Here is a 21,264-nt window from a genome sequence, read left to right as displayed (position 1 = left end):
TGTGCCTGATGTATGAAGCCATGTCCAAGCTGGAATCAATGAACATGCTGCACCTTGTACAATCTGAATGGCAGTGAGCTATGCACATGAGAGACCTGAACCTCAGCACTGACATACATAGGACAAGCTGTACAGAATGATCCATAACACAGAAGCCACCCCCACTCTTGAGTAAACTCCCAGTACAGGTTAGCCAGAGAGTCACCTATCGACACCCCTCAAGAGGAATCCTGATGAGTGGATGGGAGATGGTAGGTTAACCCTGGGTATCACTGTTATGTCAGAGGTAGACGGAGGCACATTATACTAACCATGACATATGTCATGGCAAACTCCTGTTACAATGTGTGTTGAAGGACAAACACACTCTGTGACTAGCATCAGAAATGGCCTAGGGAACATCGCTAGTGTTTGCCAATGTCCACCTATGTTGTGGAATACACTACCAATGTTGGACAAGCCTGGTGTAGGTAGTCCATATCTGAACATAATGCAACATGGTCATATGTGCACAACTGGCCCCTACACCGTCTGTTGTGCTCACTATGAAGATGTCAAGCAGTGATAGGACTAAAGCCCAGGATACTGTCCACCACAGTGCAAGTACTGAACCAGTACACTATACGGTACTACAGTGTTAGGTCATTATGAAAAGATGTTGACAACTGTATGCAAAGTATCCCATGCAATCCCTGAAGGCACAGTATAATCCCTGTTGTGGCAGACACAAAGCAGTTGGCCAGTAAGTACACAACATGACACCCAACACACAACCATAAACGTGAGATATTGTTGAAGTTCACACACACCCAAATATGTGGTGGACTGCAGAGTTCAACATATGGAAAGCTCACACTGGGCATGCTCGCACACTTTGATAAATGAGGCATATGTCAGATAACATGCCATGGAAAGGCTGAACTGGGCATGCTCACACACTTAGGTCATATCTCCGTTTAGCAGTTGGCCACACATATCTGGTATTTGTATGCGTCATTCCAGGAACCAACCACAACACAGCAATCTGCCCAGTGCACACAGTAAATAACTACAGAGACATAAGTGATATAGTGGATCGCCCTCACATTCAAACATCTTCCTCAGATACACAAGTTGTTCATAGGAACAGGGAATGCTATGGCAATAAAGACCTGCAAACAGTCTAACAGCACAAATATTGTGCATCTGACAATTAAACATATGGGTGTAGAGGTCAATACTAGGCTGTTTGCCCTAGGGAATGACAGCTTAGCCAGAGTGTGCTTAGCATCTGCATCCCCAGTACAGTAGGCTACTGTGCCACTGTAAAGTAGGTCACATAAGGTAACGTGTGAGGCTAGTGAGCTGTGCCTCTGTCAAGCAGGGGCACAGTGGAGATTCCAGGGTTTGAATGTGCTAAGCCACATCCATGTTGTTGGTGCATGCTGGAAGAGGGTTGCTGAGGACCTCTAACAGTAAGTGGGCGTCAATAACAGACTGAGGGGAGCCCTGTCTGCATTGTCTGGACAATTCCACTGTCAACACTGTGTTGTGATGATTATGTGGGAATGAAGTGTTGTGCCGGTACTGTTCACAGATGTCCTCCCTCTGTGGGCTACAGCTCTGCAATGTATTAGCTCACTCTGTCTGTTGGATGGCTCATATATGGCTGGTGTACACCTGACAGGTGTCTTGTTGTGGAGCAGTCATGGGTATATGTGGGATAGCATGATCAATGCAAACCTTACACATGCTCATAGAATGCAATTGTCAAGGATTATGCAGAGTGGCCAGTATAGTCCCCCAGCATGGGTCCTTTGAAGTCGTCCACCCCAGTCTTCACAAGTGTAGAGTCTGCTTGTGCTAAATACAGTTTGTTTGCAGTGACAACCTTGCCTGGGGGTGGGGATGGGATATGGATGTCCAGGGAAAGGTGGGTATGGTCAGATATCAACAATGGTGGTCTACCTCTGGTGTGGAACAGTGAGTACCCATGTTGCAGATGGACAGGTGCAATATGTATTCCCCTATGTGGCTGTGGTGAGTGGTTCTGCCATAGCACATGGACCCACAAATTGTAGTGGCTGTAGGGTAAAGTTGTAGAGGCCTGAGTAGTTCCCACACACAATATGCCTGTACCTGATGTTAACAACTGGAATGGTGTATGTGAACACCTGCATATCCCGGCACTCTTCCCAGGAAAGCAAAGTGTGTGTCCTGGATGTGGGAGTGGTGTTCTGGACTGGTTGTGTTGTGTGTTACAGGTCCTGTGGTCACGAAGCATGGTATAGAACATAACCTGCCAGTGCGATGTGCATATCTGACCCTGAAGTAGGTGGCTACAAATGCATATATATGCTATCCCCCACCTGACAGGTAGTACTAGATGTACATACCTCTGTAGAAATAAAGATGTCAGCACCCTATAAATACTGCAGGTGCAGAACAGATGCCCAGTAATTTGGATAGTGCGCTCTGCTAATGCATCTCCCTCAAGTGCCATAATATAGTTAGGTAGGGGTTTGAACCATGCAAATGCTCAGTGTGTGTGAGGGTGAGCGGGGTTGATGTGTGTGCAAGTCTGTGTGAGGGAAGTGTCCCATTTGGCAACTGGGAAAACACTCTACAGGATGCACATTCCCCTATCTAAGCACTGATGATGTCAGCACCCTATAAATACAGCAGGAGAAGGGAAGCCTCCCAGTAATGCGAATAGCATGCGCCGCTAATGCGTCTGTCACGAGTGTCTTAACATAGGTAGGTAGGGGCTTGAATCCTGCAACTGCCCAGTGTGTGTGGAGGGGGGTTAGTGTGTGTGGATGTCTGTGTGAGGGAGATGTCCCTTTTGGCAACTGTGAAAACACTCTACAGGATGCACATTCTCCTATCTAAGCACTGGTGATGTCAGCACCCAATAAGTACAGCAGGGGAAAAGAAACCTCCCAGTAATGCGAATAGCATGCTCTGCTAATGTGTCTGTCACGAGTGTCATGATGTAATGAGATAGGGGTTTGAATCCTGCAACTGCCCTGTGTGTGTGTGTGTGTGTGTGTGTGTGTGTGTGTGTGTGTGTGTGTGTGTGTGTGTGTGTGTGTGGAAGGGGGTTAGTGCGTGTGGATGTCTGTGTGAGGGAGTTGCCTATCTAAGCACTGATGATGTCAGCACCCTATAAGTACAGCAGGAGAAGGGAAACCTCTCAATAATGTGAATAGCACACTCTACTAATGCATCTGTCACAAGTGTCATAACATAGTTAGGTAGGGGTTTGAATCCTTCAACTACCCAGTGTGTGTGGAGGGGGGTTAGTAATTCAAATAGCGCACTCCGCTAATGCGTCTCTCTCAAGTGTCATAATATAGTTAGGTAGGAGTTTGAAACATGCAAGTGTGTGTGTTTGGATGTGGGGAGTTTGTGTGTGTGCAATTTGTTATGAAAGACATGTGCTTTTTGGCAATCGGGAGATCACACTACATGATGCACATTACCCATTCCAAACACTGATGATGTCAGCACCCTATAAGTACAGCTGGAGAAGAGGAACCTCCTAGTAATCCAAATAGCACACTCTGCTAAAGCGTTTCTCTCAAGTGTCATAACATAGTTAGGTAGGAGCTTGAAACCTGCAAGTGTGTGTGTTTGGATGTGGGGAGTTTGTGTGTGTGCAATTCTGTATGAAATACATGTGCTTTTTGGCAATCAGGAGATCACACTACCTGATGCACATTACCCATTCCAAATACTGATGATGTCAGCACCCTATAAGTACAGCTGGAGAAGAGGAACCTTCTAGTAATCCGAATAGTGTGCTTCGTTAATGCGTCTCTCTCACGTGTCGTGACATAGTTAGGTAGGGGTATGAATCCTGCAAGTGTGTGTGGGGGGGGGTAGTAGGGTGTGTGTAATTGCAAGTGTGAGAGAACAGATCCTTTTGGCAAATACTACAATACACCAGATGCTGCATATTCCCCCAGTAAACACAGGGGATGTCACCACACTATCAGTACAGCCAAACAGGGCTACTTGGCCAGTAATGCCAATAGTGAGCTCCGCTACTGGGTCTATTACCATTGTCAGAGCACAGATAGGTATGTTTTGGAAACCCACAACTACCACTTGTGGTTGTGTCACACAATATGACCTTGTGTGGGTTGTTGTGCATAACAATGCATGCCATTGCCTAAACCAGCAATGGCAATGCACACATGATGTATGTGTGTGACACATACACATAAATACCTGTGACCTGCAGTAGTTACCATGTCTGACACGTGCCTGGAGTGGATAAATGGTATTCGCAATGCATAACAATATGACTGTGTGTTACTGTGCAGGGGTCGCACGCAGTATGTGTCTATACAGTGTGGGTTGTATATGGTATAATACCTACAGCAGGGGATACACATCTGGTCTGGGCCATATAGTCTACATGTAGTCGATGAACAGGTGCTGCATGTTCCCACCTGTTGTGGAAGTGGTAACATGTTATTCCACTGCAATTCAGTAACCACATGCTGGGAACCTTTCAGCTAGTGTGTTGTAGCTACAGTAATGCTCACGCACAATGTTTGGCTGGATGCAGTCCAGCCATATAAAGACATTTCTTGAGACTGTCATATTGCCAGTGATGTTAGGGAGGATAGGTGGGTTTCCTGTGTATGGGAGGATTGTGTGTGCCAGGCTATGAACCAGAAGGCAGTCCAACACACTGTTAGCTGCTCATGGATAGGCCCTGATGCTTTGTGCTGTGCCAACAACCTGGAGGTGTGTGTATCTGTGGTGCCTTGGGATACCACCCCCCTGTCCATGTGTGTTACATGTGTAGGGGAGGACAGGCATGGTATGAGGTATAACCTGGCAGTGATGGGTTGCACCTGTGAGCCGTGAATCAGGAATCTGGTACTGCACAGACATTGCAGTTCACCGTGCTGAGGACAGTGTCCAGTGCATGCATCTTGCGGTGTACACTGCTGGTGTTGTGTGGCATCACTGTTAGTGTCCTATCCTGTATGATACACGCGGAGGTGGCTATGTAATCCGTGTACTGCAGCAAAAGGCACTATGTGTGTATCAAGGGCTTTGCCAATATACAATGGCCCATGGGTGTCACGTGCAAGCTGCCCCTCGCAAATCATTGTGGCTTCCCTGGCATGTAAGCACTCGTTGACAGCCAGTGGATACCCTATGAATGACACTGGAGATTGAGCAGAATGTAGACATAGAACACCCTTCCTACATATTGTGGTAGCATACCTGGTGAGGGCATGATGGCAACCAAGATCAGGCTCATACTGGCCCATGCCACATGCTGAGAGATCCCTTCTATGTTCCCTATCATGTAGTCTAGGGAGGTATGTCTCAGGTCATCCATAGTGGCATGGTCAATGACTGAGTCATATGTGTCCATGCCTCTGACTGACCTGTATGCATGTGTTTTATGGTGGACCATAGTGCCCCACAGGCATATCACTGTGACCTTCACCATGTACAGCCTGTTGAGCGGGACCCCACTGCAGCAGCCAAGAGAGGTACCTGACACATCTGTAGCAGGTTTGTTGTGTAGCCCTACAGGCTGTGAGTGTGTGGCACACGGGATGTGTGTGCCATGTGTGGCATGTGCTCTGTTCCGATGTAACGTATGCCTGTGTGCCAGCTGCGGAGGTGTGTGATGCTCAGGCAGGATGCTATTCTGTGTCTCCAAGTATGCCCCAGTGTGTTCAGATTGCTGTCAGTGCGGGTCTATGTCAGACTGGTATTGTAGTCACTGTAGTATGTCATGCCACCTGACAGGGTATGGCAGTACTGGGTTCAGAGTGCTCAGTCCACAGATTGGCTATGTGGTGGCATCCCACACATGTGTTGTACGTTCTTGGCCAGGGGTGAGGGTGACTGCATACATGTGGCAGCTGTGACATTGCCACATGACTCACATAAAGCACAACTGGACCATAGATGTGATTCACAGGTTACCTTTGCACATGCTACCATAGTAGTGTGATTGCCATGGTGATTACCAACACATAGGGCCAATGGGGAACAACATACTGAAGGTGTGTATGTGTGAGTGTACTGCTACTGATTTCATAGCACTGGCATGTATGACTGCACACGTGGGTAAATGCCAGGTAAGTCATGTGCAATGTGCCACAGGCAACGTACATGCGAACAGGACAGACGGTGACGTTCTGTCATGTGGAAACTTGACATACGTATAGTACGCTATGCAGATGTCACTAGGAGTCCACAGAAGCACTGTAACTCTGCATTGCAGGTGGAAGCAGTGTTCCAGGGAACCCCAAGCGAATATGCATGCAAACAAAGCTACAGTAATCAGGGCTGGAAGTAGTCTATTGTATAACAAAGAAGGGGTAACACTAATAGTAGGTAACAGTGCAAATATGTAGGCACTATCAATATGTACCCAGGAATGCACAGCTCAGATGTCCATGGTAGAACTGATATTATGTCATAGTTAATTGTGATTTGTATTACATTGGTACTGCACACATATCAACATGCGCAAACATCCACATTGCATAGTAGTTGTGGGTAACGCCACCATTACTGTACATGTCCATCATTGCATATCACTACTTGCATTAGCTTCCCCCCTGTGATACCCATGTATGTGGCTATCTGTTGACATTCTTACCACCGGTATGCAATAATGTGCAGCTGTTACACTATGGTACTTACTATGGGTGTAGATAACAATTCAGGACAGTCATACGGTTACTGCATCAGGCATGCTGGGATATACACACAGTCATATCAGCACACTGTACTGTTACCAACATGATACTACTAATACACTTCTATGTAGTCACCCTGTGCATCAGCAACGTGTTTACCTGTTCCTGCACTGATGTTGGAGATTGCAGGAGGTGGCACAGTTTCATCATATGCACATGGTGTGAATTAGGTATGCCTGAGTCTGCCACTGATACCACCAAATGACATGTGTGTGTATGTGTGTTGGTGAGGGACAGCAGTACAGGGTGGGGCACTGCTGGTGCAGTTTGTGCGTGTATGTGGTAGCCCTAGGTGTTAACATTTTGCATGTGTGTATGCACGCACACAGTTCCACCTCATGGCTGCCATATACAGGAGTTTGTGGACAGCCACAGACTGCACCTGGCAGGTCATACAGATCAGTGTCTGTGGTTACGGACACGGTACCTGTGCCTGGCAGGGGTGCTACGGACCATATCCAGCACTAAGCCAGACTGGGTACTGTCATCAGAAGCGGGAGTGTGTTGACTGGACACAGGTCCCTGTTGGGACTGTCCAGAGCCATGTGCACGTGGTCTCCTGGGGCGTTCCGATGACAGCACAGACCCAGCATTGCTGGGGCTGCTGCTGGCACTATGGGGGCGTCCGCGGGCCTGTTGTTGTCCGCGCTGACTGCCAGCTGCTGCTGTTGCATGCATACGGCCACGTCAACGCCGCAACCGTCCACCATTGCCCTGGCTCATGGACATGTGGTTGTGGAACTGCTGTAATAGGTCCCCACAACGTCTGTCTATGACATCAGTGAAATTACGGATAGCATCCGCGATGTCATGCATACTGTCAGCCATGGCTGTGCGACATGCTCTCAGCTCCCTCAGACCCTGTCTGTTGTACCTTTCCATATGCAACTGTGCCTGCATGACAGCCCGAAACATAGCTGAGGTTGACAGACCTGTTTGGGCACGTCTGCCAGAGGCAGTATGCCCACGGATGCTCCCATGAGAACCCATGGGCCACTGTCTGTGTGGTACCATCGCAGGACCCTGCCCATGGCTGCTGTGTGGGGAAGCATGTGCCACAGATACCACATTACCCTGGTCAATGCCCACTGTATCCTGTCCATCACCTAGGGACAATGGTGACATAGGATGTACTGGCAGGATGACTGTGCACAATGATGGGGTTGACAGCTGTGTACTATCAATTGGCTGACCAATGACGGACCCTGACACACCTTCCTGTGCCATTACACAGATATCATCATTATCAGTACATGTGGCACCAGATTCAGGTTCCCTGCCGCAGGACATTAAAGCAGCACCAGAACCTGTGGGAGGAAGACAGGAAACACAGTTTACAATCTATACACAATGTTACCAGTGATGCACTTATGCACACATGCACACATGCACACGTGGACACAGGCACACATGCACACATGCACACATGCACACGTGCACACATGGACACAGGCACACATGCACACATGCACACGTGCACACATGGACACATGCACACATGCACTCATGCATACGTGGACACAGGCACACATGCACACATGCACACGTGGACATGTGCACACATGGACACGTGTACACATGGACACATGCACACATGCACACAGGCACACATGCACACATGGACACAGGGACACAGGCACACATGCACACATGCACACGTGGAAACAGGCACACATGCACACCCCGCAGTATACACACAGAGCACTACTGAGTTACACTAGTATTACTAGCACTATCAGGACTATTATAGGTATTGTTAAAACACACTCACCAGCATGGATGGGCTGCCTTGCTGTAACACTGGAGGGACCTGCAGAAATGAGGAGATTAATGTCAGTGGGCACAACTGTGCCATTGATACTGCATATGATACAGTGCAGTAGTACACCAGTTGCCTTTCACACGTCAGCTGCTGATATTGGCAATATCACACCTGCACAATTACATACTATGTTGACAGCTACATACCACAGACACACCTTACACATGCATAAACTAACAGTGTACAGAACAGTCAAGTGTACATATGGCATATTACCTGCATGCTCCATGTCGTGTTGCTGTGTGGATCCAGTCTCCATCATGATGCAGGTGTGTTGCTGTTGATGTTCCGGGGCTGGAGCCACAACACTTAGGAGTAGCCTCTCCAGTCTGGTGAGGGGGGGATGTGTGGCCACCCCACCTCCTGTAGCAACCTGTTGCCTGTGGATATCCAACGCACGCTGACGGACATTTCTGATTAAATCACTGCAGTGATGTCATACCTGCTCATATGTCCTATTATGCCTGCCAATGTCATTTACCCTACGGACAAGGTCTTTCCACAGTGCACCCCTCTCCTGCTGATTCTGGCTGGTGCGGGAAAACAGTATGTCATAATCCCGCATCAGGCTCTGGTGTATCTCCTCATCTTCTGCTGCAGAGTAGGCAGGATTACGCTGACGTGCCATGTCCCTGGAAGAGAACACAAACAGGATATCAGCAGACTATGTCAGCAATATATGGCACACATACTATACATGATACTCAACTGTAGTGATATACTACTACTCCCATATGTAGCATGTGTGTGTCTCTTGGTGGAAACACAAGTACATGGCCAGATATCAGTGCTCAGCCAACACCTGTGCAACAATACCTGCCACACTCCATACAACATAGTAGCATGCCCCATCGGTCAGCACACTGCGACGGGTCCAATGCACAACCTCACTCTGGGGGTTCATACTTATGTACTGTATGTGGAACGCCATCCACTAGTGTGATCTGGACACAAGTTACTCGGCCTGGATATACATATCCCACCACCACCACCACCAGCACAGTAGACTACTTTGATATGTATGTGATTAGACAGTTATTCCCTTGTTAGGACTGAGATGGTATCCACAACCCACACTGCTGACCCCTTTGCGAATGCTTCCCATGGACATCCCAAAGAATGCATGGAACATGCACACACATTTCTATCCCAGACCCTATGCACAAAGGTTAGGCATCCTGTTCGGTGAACCCCAGCCAAAGGCAGATCGTATAACGATAGAAGGAGGCCACTGCAGGATAGAGCAGATTCACATTAAGGGAAGGCATCTGCGGTCAGCACTGGTAATAAGCTACGGTCTCTCATAACAACTACCACGGCCTACTCTGGGAGGGAAATGGCCACGAACACTATAGATAACCACAAGGCCTTCTTCAGTTATGTTACACATATGGACCAAACACCTCAGATATGCTCTGAGTTACTACACACCTACTTAACATTCACCGAACACACAGATATTGGCAACATTCTTGCAGACAGGTTCGGTGCACGTATCCCCCCTCCTTCTCCCCCACACTTAGAAATACTTATCACAGCTGAATGTAACCCCCGTATCATCTCACATGTCCAGGTGGGGGCTGCCCTCAGCAAAGCAGAACACACAGCATCAATGTGACCTGATGGTATCCCTGGATGTGTGCTAAGTGAACTCCAAGAGGACATACAACCGCATATAAGACTGATATTTAACCTTGGCCATACTACGGGATATGTACCTGAACACTGGCAAACAGCAACAGTGGTCCCACTCCACTAAGGAGGCAGGCACCTCTACTGACCCTGGGAACTACCGCACCATAAGCTTAACCAGCCTGGTCTGCAAAGCTATGGAATGATTCAGTATGGGAAGCATATACAGCAATACTGGGTACCTGCAGACACTTGTTCCCAGCCAGTTTGCCTTTGTGATGGGCTGATCCTGCCTTTTGAACCTGGTTGACCTTTCAAAACAGTCACTACAGCCATTGATGAGGACAACGCAATCCATACAGCCTACCTGGACTTGCCTAAGGCATTCAACACAGTACTCCACTCAGGAATCATAGACAAGCTCATTAGCTTACATGTTACTACATATGTCACATGATGGGTTGCACACTGGTTGACATACAGAATCCATAATATCGATATTGCAGGAGCCATGTCAGACTCAATGCCAGTCACATGTGGTATCCCACAGGCCTCTGTCCTAGGACTCCTCTTGTTTGGCATTTATTTCTCAGATGTAAAAGCAAACATGTGCAGGTTGTGGATGACAAAGTTCCCAGATAACTGCAAACTAAGCGCCATAGTCGTTATACCAGCTGACACAAACATCCTACAGACAGGCCTCACTGAAATGGAAAACTGGTGCCAGGATCATGGCCTAACACTGAATGACATGTAATGTATAGTCATCCTCTTTGGGTGGAACTACGTGCACACAACATATCACATGGACATACCTATAGATACAGACCTATGACACATATGGAGGGTTCACAGTATGCAGACTATTAACTTGTTACTTTACATTACCTGTGTTTGCCGCAGCTGGTTGCGTTACCACTACTACAGCTTCCTGCTGCTGCTGGCACAGCTTGGTACTGACACTGCTGACAGCTTCAACTTAGTTTGTGTACTGTGCGCTGTTGTTTGTGTTCTTATTTTTTTTCTTTTTTTTTTCTTTCTCTCTCTCTGTCTCTCTGTCTTTCTCTCTCTCTCTCTCTCTGTCTGCCTCCAGACAGTGCAATGAAAGTATTGCATGTGTGGAGTGTGAGTACAGGATGCTTTTGTAGGTAGCTGCATAAGTCCATGTGATGGCCTCTGCACCAATTGTAAGCCAGCATTTGCTAATTGCATGCAGCCAGTTGTGTACTGATTGCAGTTCTCACTGTGATTTCAGGACAGTGCTATAAAAGGGTATGTGAGACAGGCATTGCCCTTTCAGACTGTAAGGGCAGGGACCATGCTGGTATGCTGTGGACACTGTTCTGTGAGTGTAAAGGTTAGTATCTCTCTCATGATTCAGGCTGTGTTGTAGATTCACATTTCTCCATTCCTCTCTCCTGTTTCCTGTAGTAAGTATGTATGCACACTGACACCTACAACTATATATATATATATATATATATATATATATATATATATATATGTAAATATACATACATTTATATATGTAAATTAACTGACATTATTACCTACTAGCTACCAACTAGCATGGCTGTTTCTGTTCACACACTACTATTATGGAAATCCATTAGTTTTGACAGTAAGTATAAATGACATGCTTTTTGTACTACACATCCTATATTCCCTTTACATTCCTTCCTACTATTACATGATATATTTATTTTAGCACAACATTCTTGTATAACAGTCATGGCGTAATGGTAGGTCATGCAGACTACTGCTTCCTGGGTTCGGGACTGACAGTTGGATTTTATTTTGCTTTTGAACTGACTACAGTACCTGTCAATCAGAGTGACTAAGGCACTTTTAAGCAGTTGTAACTGGGTTAGCGCTGGTTGGTGCGGGGCTCCCGCATGCGCACTGGCATTCAGCTCCGTGCACACCCACTTACAACCGCTTAACAGTGCTTACTCTGGCGCACACCCACGCTGTTTTCTTTGAAAGAAATGAAAATGGGGAGACAGGAAAGTGGTGAAAAAGGGGTCACAAAGAGGGTAAGACAGTAGGGAAACAAGCTTGGGTTTTGCAGGAGGGATGTAGGTAAGGCCCATAGCTGCCCATTTCTTCATCAGCAACAGCTGTGCATATGTTTGTAATTTGGTGTGACATTTGACACCTTCCACCCCTGAGAGAGGGTCAGGACAACAATAATACTTGTTGTACAGCCAATTATAATTGATAGTTTCCATGTCCAGCAGACATGTGTGCGGAATGGGAAGCTATGTATAGGGCGTACTTTTTTTGCGGGTACGGAGTGCCCTTTTTTTTTTTTTTTTCAGGTGAGAGTGGTATGTCAGGTGAAGGAAGTCGGTATAGCTGGGGAGGTAGGTTGAGTAGGTCAACAGACAAGACAAACAAGATGCATACAGGGGCGGTGTATGACACATTTGGGGGGGGTTACACAATTGACGGGGATGGATGTTTGGATATCCAGAGCCCATGAGCCCACAGATGGCAACAGTGGAACTGATATCCCCACCCATGGGCAGTTGCCACTGTTCCTTCACTGCCCAGGACAGGGTTGTGCTGGGGGCTGTGTAGGCTGGGCAACAGGCATGCCCGTAAGTTGTGCCACCTGTGCCTCAAGCTGGCGTAGGGGCCCAAGAACAGAGTCCCGGATCTCCCTACGCACCACAGTCCGGACGCTATGGAGGGTGAGTGGTGGTTCTCCTCTGGCCACACTTGCAGAGGGGGGATGGGCCCCATCCCCTGCAGTGCTTCCACCCACAGGTGGCACAGGGCAACCGGAGGAGGGTCCAGACTGGGCACTAGTGCCAGGTGCACTCGCCAGCTGAGGTGAGAGAGGTGGGTCCGCTGGAACCCGCCTTCCCTGTCATCCTGTGTTTTGCATTATGTCATGACAGTTTGGGTTAGTAACATACAATACCATTCGCAATTAGTTGTAACAGCATGCATTAGTATTCCCATTAACCAAACACCCAGATATTCACACCATTGAACAGCGAGCATAACACATGCATAATTTGAACAGCAATACACTGTCCAACAACATGCAGGGTTGATTGATGGCAACAGGCCATCAGGTTTGGATGTATGAACAGGGCAGATGCATCAACGTACATGCAAATATTTATGACCCAACAGGACAAATGTCCAGGGGTGTTAATTGTGATTGCACATACCAATTTCACGTGGAATGGATTATATGTGGTTATAGGGTGGGGTGAAGAAACACCTTCGAATACCAATATATATGCTGTACATATCTAATAGCTGCAGATATATACACACTACTGTTCTAACTACAGTTTCCTATACGATAACTACTTCAATTTGGTGATAGGACTGTTACTGCTACATCAATATACATTTTATTGTTATTCATACACGTTCATATCTGGCTCTGTTCAGCTACATCATCCTGCTACATTTGCTTTGTATAGCTATAGACAACTGTGGATGTTTGGTATTTCAGACAATCATACTATCTGCATATTGCAGACTGAGAGCAACATATCCAGATTTTGGGATACACATTCCAGCTGCAGCAACACTTTGAACACATTTTGCAGTTTGGTTCTACTTGTCACATTCATTTCATTCTGTACTGACTGCAGTATACTTTATTCAGGGGTTATTACTGCTTTATTGTTGGATTCATAACTCTTTCTCTCACTCTCTCACTTGTTTTAATTTTACTATTCAGGATGTTACTTACTTCTAGGCTTTATTGACATGTTTTACCTGTAGTTATTACAATCCTTTCCAGCAGTCTCACTTCTGTCATGTTTCAGTATTTCAACAGGGATATATTTCACACATGTGACTTGCTCATCTTCTGCAGCTGTACTTTTCAGCCTGCTGCAGGTTGTGTACTATTATATGACAGGTGGGGCATCTTTATTTCAGACTTTATTTCAGACATTTTCATTTATCTGTTTGGATTACAGACTGCAACACACTTTTGTAATCAGGCAATACTTGCAAACACTCTTACACTGTTACTTGCACATTTTATTACTTAGTGACTACACTGCACTCGTTTGCTAACTGTCATAATTTTATATTTCTTTACAGTTACTGGGAGTGGAGTACTGACCTGCCTGGTGGCGCAACCGCACCAGCCTATCACCATAGGCTCTGCGGTTCGCAGAATGGACACCTGCAGCTGTAATATAAATGAAGTAATATTGGAATACACATCTCCATAACATCAGCTAGTTTAATTTCTTACATACATAATTAAATGTAACTTACTCAGTAATAGGGTGTTGGGCATTTGCCGGACCTCCTGGATCCAAAGGTTCAATTGGTCCTGCTTATGTCTCTTCAGGTCCGCATGGTGGTGATGGACCTGCTCACCAGTCCTTGGAATCCCTGTGGCACTGGTGAGATCATGAGCCAACCGGTCCCACGCCTCAGCCCTATATGCTCCCCACAGGACCTGGCCCTGCATGAGTTGGGCCTCATGATTGTGGACTAGGAGCCAGACCATGTATCTGGACTCCTCAATGCCCCACCTCTGTGCTTGAAAGCAACTACCCTCACCTACTCCTGACATTCTGGCTGCAAGTTAGTTCTGCTATCGTTTATGCTGTGTATTCCTGCCTATGGGGCTTATATATGCCATTTTTCCAGCACTTATCTGTGATTGGCCATTTTGGAATTGTATCAACTTCACAAAACCTGCTTTGTCATGCTCCACTTTGTATTCATTCCTTTATATTTGCTATTACTGCATTTCTAAGTATGGCTGTCATGGCTTAGTGGTTCAGTACCTTGACCATGGTATCCTGGGTTCGAACCTGGCCACTGCTTTTTATATTTTATGACTGTCCAGACAGGCTAGGGGGTATATCTGTGTAATGGCAGTTTTGATATAGCTTGCTCAACGTTGCCCGTCAGTTAGCTTGCTGGCACGGTGCGCAGCTCCGCGCAAACGGGGTACGCTGGTTTATGCTTCATTTGGCTGTTAGCACGCATCTTACACTCAGCTCAGCTAGGGGCATACAGTTTCAGCGTGTTAAACCACTGCGGGTACTCATTTTACACCTGTTAAACCACTGCTCACCTACGGGCAGATGCACTCACCTTGTGAAACTGTAGCTCAGCTATAGGCACATCTGGCATTTTTTATTGTTTTGTTATCTCACATTTCTTCAAAATAAATGGCCTATTTCATTACATTTTACATAGAATATAATTTTATATGTGTACATATTTGTCAGGGACTTGTTTCATGCTTATTTTACAAAAAATAAAAATTGATGTTGTGGGTCTCGAACCATGACTGCCTGCTCTTCAGCTGATGTCTCTACCGCTACACTATAGCTTCTTGGCTTACTTGGCATATTTAGTTCTTATATGCTTTTCCACTGAATGCTAACTGTGGCTAAGCTACGGGCACGCCCGCGCAAATGAGCGCACTCACGGGCAAACATCTTTACAATTTAAAAAATTATATATAACATGTTCATTTATATATTTTATGTTCATAGTCTGTGGGGGCATGTGTTGTGTTGTGTTTATTCACATTTACATGGACTCTGTCATGGGTGTTTACTTTGAGCACTTTTACTCTTCTGGGGGAGTGTCCCCTTGCAGGGCTCGGCCTACAGACACGCCCCCTACTGTCTTCCATGGACCGTGTTAGCCTTGGGCGTGATTCAGCATGCCCTCATGCATATGCATGACATGCTGACGTCACACCGTTTAACTGCAGCCTCCGTGTAAGCCTTGTATCTCTTACACGGAGGCTTCGTGAATCCTGCCTGATGTCATTTCACCATAGTTTTTTTTTTACAAGACAGCAAGCACTTTTGGGAATCCCCAAGGTTCATAATAACTTTAAGTATCTCTCCTTTAGGCAAATTCTTTATGCCAGTGGGTTTAAAACTACATTTGTGGCAAGTTTTGTAGGGCTTAATTTGAAAAGTGTTGTCTGACATTCACCACACTTGACAGATAATATAAGCAATTTTATTAATCATATTAAAGATATAGTTATTTCAAGGGAGACAATTTTTGTTATAATGCATTTGAGCCCAAATCTACCAGCATGCACAAAACTGGTGTACAAATGGTAAGATTGTACGTGTAAATAAATGTTAGGAAAACGAGTACAGTACGAGTACGAGTATTCTTCAGAATGCTGAAGTCAAACATAAAAACCATATATATATATATATATATATATATATATATATATATATATATATATATATAACCACAATCACTCCAATTAACAATTTAACAAATAGTTAATCATCCTTAAAGGTATACACCCTATAGCTAAAAAAACCTATACTGTTAAAATGCCTACAATAAATACACAAAAATACATAAAACTCATATAAAAGTACTGTTAGATACTGTGCCACTATACTAACAATAAAAATATATATGTAGCAATAAATATGTAACAACACTAAAAATGTATGCAACAACAATAAATATAAAATGTGTATGAAAAAAAATAATAAAGAAGCCAATATAATATTACTTAAGCCCTAAAATATGCTTCAATTTAAGATATGGCTTAATAGAACTGTACTCATTAATACCAGGAAAATTGTGTGCGTTTAACCTAAGCTGCCACTTTAATTCACAGCAGATTAAGTTTAATTCCCAAGGCAGAATTACAGATGCCCACTTTATTATTTTTTTCATACACATTTTATATTTATTGTTGTTGCATACATTTTTAGTGTTGTTACGTATTTATTTTTACATATATATTTTTATTGTTAGTATAGTGGCACAGTATCTAAAAGTACTTTTATATGAGTTTTATGTATTTTGTGTATTTATTGTAGGCATTTTAACAGTATAGGTTTTTTTAGCTATAGGGTGTATACCTTTAAGGATGATTAACTGTTTGTTAAATTGTTAATTGGATTGATTGTGGTTACATATATATATATATATGTTTTTTATGTTTGACTTCAGCATTCTGAAGAAGTCCTTTTGTGGACGAAACCTAGGTAAATGTTCGTTTGTTGTTAATAAACCTGTGTTGGCCTGGACTCATTTTCCTAACATTTGTTTTTGGTTCGTTGTGGAGTTTGGTTCTTAAGATTGTACGTGTCCAAGTTTAGCTAAAGTTAATAAACAAGACAAAGACATATTTGTGATTTATTAGAGTTAACTTTGAGAATTATTTTTTTTTTTTGGGGGGGGGGGCAATATTTCCTATAAGTAATTGGTGTGGCAGTAGGAACCATTGAATGACAAAAATTTTCATAACACAGCCTTCTCTAGGCATATAGTATGACCATTTTACTGACATCTTTTCCTTCCAAAATACATTGAAGACACCTCAATTTTTTTATTAATTTTGTTAATATTAGCGATCATAAAAATTCTGAAGACCCAAATCTGTACACTAGATTGTACAGAAAAGAAGTTAGTGAGAATCATTAGTTAGCATTTCTCTGTATCCAGCCCAACCTTATAAATTATAATGCTGAGAGGGGCAATTTGCCTGATGTTTATATTTGATATCAGATGATCAATTTTTCACACAGAAAGCTGAGAAAGTAGCTAAACATTTTTTGAAAGGGGACAGCCACAGGATGTCACCAGTAAAAGGTGGCAGCGGTACACACAACAAAAGGCAATGATGGCTTTCTCCTTTCACTAAGGTTTACATTCCTACATGTTTCGCTAAAGTGCTAAATGGAGGTTCTTCTCTAGCTATGGGTATCGCATATCTACAGACGGATTCACTTCATAACACTGAAACTTCAAAATACTGAAAATGACAAAACTTCATAATACTGAAGACCAAAATACTGAAAGCTCAAAATACTGAATACTCAAAATACTGAAACTCAAAATACTGAAAACACATATTATGCATAAACTCAGCTTAAACAACATAAATCATAACAATTTCTACCAAATATATGCAGGGGGCCAAGCCCCTGCACCACCCTCTGCTAATTATATATATCTACTCTAAGATTGCACTTAACTACACTATTTGCAATCTTGGAGTTGATATATTTAATTAACAGGTGAATGAAGCCCCTGCATATATTTGGTAGAAATTGTTATGATTTATGTTGTTTAAGCTGAGTTTATGCATAATATGTGTTTTCAGTATTTTGAGTTTCAGTATTTTGAGTATTCAGTATTTTGAGCTTTCAGTATTTTGGTTTCAGTGTTTTGAGTTTCAGTATTTTGATATTTCAATGTTATGAAGTGAATCCCTACAGACACATATTCTATAAAAAGAGGGATCCAAAAAAAAGCTGGATATTATTTTTTTTAACTTTTTGTTTTATTTTTGAATTACCCCCAGGACCATACCCAGTGGCTCCCTGGCCTATACCCAATGCACCATGTCATTCTGATAGAACAGGAGTCAGGCATTACTGGTCTAGGACAGAACAGGAGCCAGGCATTACTGGTCTAGGACAGAACAGGAGCCAGGCATTACTGGTCTAGGACAGAACAGGAGTCAGGTATTACTGGTCTAGGACAGCACAGGAATCAGGCATTACTAGTCTAGGACAGAACAGGAACCAGGCATTACTGGTCTAGGCAACAACTTTTCAACCCATTCATTCCTGCCATGGAGCCCTAGTCAGCCTACTGTTTCCTGTCAAATGTTAGGTGGTAGGGAGCAGGCCAAGTTGCCGGCCCTGAGGGGTGAGGTAACATCTCTCATTTGGAACACCCCTCTCTCCTCAGTGGCTCCTCGAAGTATACAACTTTTTCCCTCAGATGCATCTAGTAAAAGCATTATAACAGCATAGGCTCAGCCACCTTGAAACTCCACTAGGTGAACTGCTAGTCTATGTAGGTGTCACTCATATGGTGAGGCAGAGCCATGTGCCTCTCACCAGGATAAATGAGAGGTCAATAACTGCTCACACCCATCCCCCCCAGTTACCTCCAATAGCTACCTGAACTGCTAATCAAGCCCTGGTCCCTTTTAGTATAGTCATGTCTTTATGTATTTAGGACTTGGAGCTGGCTTAAAAAAATAAATTGGAATGTTATTTTGAATAATGAGAAATGAAGTAAGGTGCCTGGCTCATAGTCAAATTTTGCTTATAAGGCAGCAAAACATTTAAAAGATTATATTCAGGTTAACAATAAAAAAGTTATTGCAAAATGTCTACTAGAAACAGGCAAAGGATAAATTTGCTTTTGATGGCTGCAAATACTGCAGATTTATGTCTGGATTTATGCTTCTTCTGAGTCCTTGATGTTTAACTCATTTACACTGCATATGTAATTGTGATAACAATGACCACTGTAAAGTATTCAAATTTGATTTACACAAATACACCATAGTCCTGCAAAGACAGATGAATGACTTTTTAATTTTATCAGCTCAGCAGGGTCAGACATTTTTAGCCACAGCCATTCCACCCTAACCCAGTAGTATAGCTACATTGTTGACTACTTCCTTTGCAGATGCCTGTGTCAAAGCAATAAATAACAACAATGGCCAAAACAAAATATGTCATATTTGTTTCACAAAAAAATGCCTTAGTAAGGTATTCCAACTTAATTCACAAACACATGCACATTAGCCTTGCAAAGCTAGATTAAAGACTGTTTAAAAATAATAATAAGAGCTTTCATCTACAGATAGCCACCCCACCATCACCAGTAGCTTTAGCCACTTTGTTGACTATATACAACCCTTATTATTATGAAGAAATACATTACATGTTCTTTATTGGTAGGTTTGGATGAACTACATGAAACTGTACAAACATCACTGGTATTACACCATAAGACCCAGGTATGTGTAGTACATTTTAAATAAAAGAGCATTTATGATAAGAGCATATGAAATATTACTCACCTGATAACATATGCTAAGACAATATGTACAATCTCTGCAGAGGAAAATGTTATCTGAATAATTCCACATTGAAGAGATCTGTTAGTAATGTAGATGTTACTGTTGGCAAACAACTTTGCATTTCTGTACACCATCTAAACATGCAGTGCCTTCTGACCATGAAGAATAAATAGTCTGTGTTTCATTAAAGGAATGGGATGCTGATGATATTGCCATACATGTTCCTGCTCTAGATCAGCAATGCAATAGGGAATGGTTAGCAAAAAGCAGCCACAGGTTTACAGTTAGTTGCAATGCATGCAGTTCTACAAACCATTTAGCAGCATTGCCCAAATTCCCAACTGCCTCAAAGCATTGTCTGTTTAAGTGACTTGCTCAAGGTCACACAATAGGTAAACAAAAATGGGAAGATTTCAGCTCCTTACCTTTGGTACAGGAAGCAGCTCATTAACATGTGGGAGCTTTATTCTTCAGTGCTAACTGCTAGACAAAATAACAGCTTTTAACTAAATGCAGAAATCATTTACATTCTGGTCTGGTAGAGAACAGTAATGCAGTGATATGCAACAATGACTGCATAATGGATACTGAAGATAAGATAGTTCCAATCAGCAATCCAAATTTTGCAGACTATATGACCATGCAAATGTCAACCCCTTTGGAGTTGCTGGAGGCTGCAAAGTAAGTACTGCAGAAATCATCATCTTCTTTTGATTGTTCCCGTTAGGGGTTGCTGCAGCGGATCACCTGTTTTCATTTCTTCCTGTCCTCTGCATCTTGCTCTGTCACACCAACCACCTGCATGTCCTCTCTCACCACATCCATAAACCTTATCTTAGGCCTTCCTCTTTTCCTGTTACCTGGTAGCTTCATCCTTAGCATCTTTTTCCCAATATACTCAGCATCCCTCCTCAGCAAATGTCCAAACCAACATAATCTTGCCTCTCTGGCTTTGTCTCCAGATCTTCCAACCTGAGCTGACCCTCTAATATACTTATTCCTAATCCTGTCAACCCTCGTCACACCCAGTGCAAATTGTAACATTTTTAACTCTGCCACATCCAGCTCAAACTCCTGCCTTTTTGTCAATGCCACTGACTCCAACCCATATAACATAGCTGATCTCACTACCCTCTTGTAGACCTTCCCTTTTACTCTTACAGGTACTCGTCTGTCACAAATCACTCCTGACACTCTACTTCACCCACTCCATCCTGCCTGGACTCTCTTCTTCACCTCTCTTCCACACTCAC

This window comes from Protopterus annectens, chromosome 4.part0, assembly GCF_019279795.1.
Source record: "Protopterus annectens isolate FY-2018-M chromosome 4.part0, PAN1.0, whole genome shotgun sequence".
In the NCBI taxonomy this organism is placed as follows: domain Eukaryota; kingdom Metazoa; phylum Chordata; order Ceratodontiformes; family Protopteridae; genus Protopterus; species Protopterus annectens.
This window is presented reverse-complemented; position numbering follows the sequence as displayed.